The following is a 1,164-nucleotide window of genomic DNA, read 5'->3' on the forward strand; positions in this document are numbered from 1 at the left end:
AGCCACTGCACTCCAGCTTGGGCGACAGAGCGAGACTCCGTCTCAAAAAAAAAAAAAAAAAAAAAAAAAAAAAATTCATCCAGCCAACAGACACATGAAAAAATGCTCATTATCACTAGTCATCAGAGAAATGGAAATCAATACCACAATGAGATATACCATCTCACATCTGAATGGTGATCATTAAAAAGTCAGGAAACAACAGGTACTGGAGAGGATGTGGAGAAATAGGAACGCATTTACACTGTTGGTGGGAGTGTAAATTAGTTAAACCACTGTGGAAGACAGTGTAGCAATTCCTCAAGGATCTAGAACTAGAAATACCATTTGACCCAGCCATCCCATTACTGGGTATATACCCAAAGGATTATAAATCATGCTACTATAAAGACACATGCACACATATGTTTATTGTGGCACTATTCACAACAGCAAAAACTTGGAACTAACCCAAATGTCCATCAATGAGAGACCAGATTAAGAAAATGTGGCCCATATACACCATGGAATACTATGCAGCCATAAAAAAGGATGAGTTCATGTCCTTTGCAGGGACATGGATGAAGCTGGAAACCATCATTCTCAGCAAACTATCACAAGGACAGAAAACCAAACACCACATGTTCTCACTCATAGGTGGGAATTGAACAATGAGAACACTTGGACACAGGGCAGGGAACACTTGTCAAAAAACTAAAAGTAGAACTACCATATGATCCAGGATTCCCACTACTGGGTATCTATCCAAGGGAAATGAAATCAGTATATCAAAGAGATTCTTGCATTCACATGTTTACTGTAGCACTATTCATAATAGCAAAGATATGAAACCAACCTAAGTGTCCATCAATGGACAAATGGATAGAGAAAATGTGAAATACATACACACACACACACATATATATATACTGTGATAGTTAATATTACATGTCAGCTTGACTGAATTGAAGGATGCCTAGATGGCAGGTGAAGCATTTATTCTGGGTATATGTGTTATGGTGTTTCCATAGGAGAATGACAGTAGACTGGGAGAGAAGACTTGCCTTTAGTGTGGGCAGACACCATCCAATTGACTGCCGGTGGGGCTAGAACAAAGCAGGCAGAAGAGGAGGATATTCAGCTTGCTTGACTTTGTCTTTCTCTCTCTCTTGCAGAGCAAGTCAC

The sequence above is a fragment of the Macaca nemestrina genome, chromosome 1 (assembly GCF_043159975.1).
Source record: "Macaca nemestrina isolate mMacNem1 chromosome 1, mMacNem.hap1, whole genome shotgun sequence".
In the NCBI taxonomy this organism is placed as follows: domain Eukaryota; kingdom Metazoa; phylum Chordata; class Mammalia; order Primates; family Cercopithecidae; genus Macaca; species Macaca nemestrina.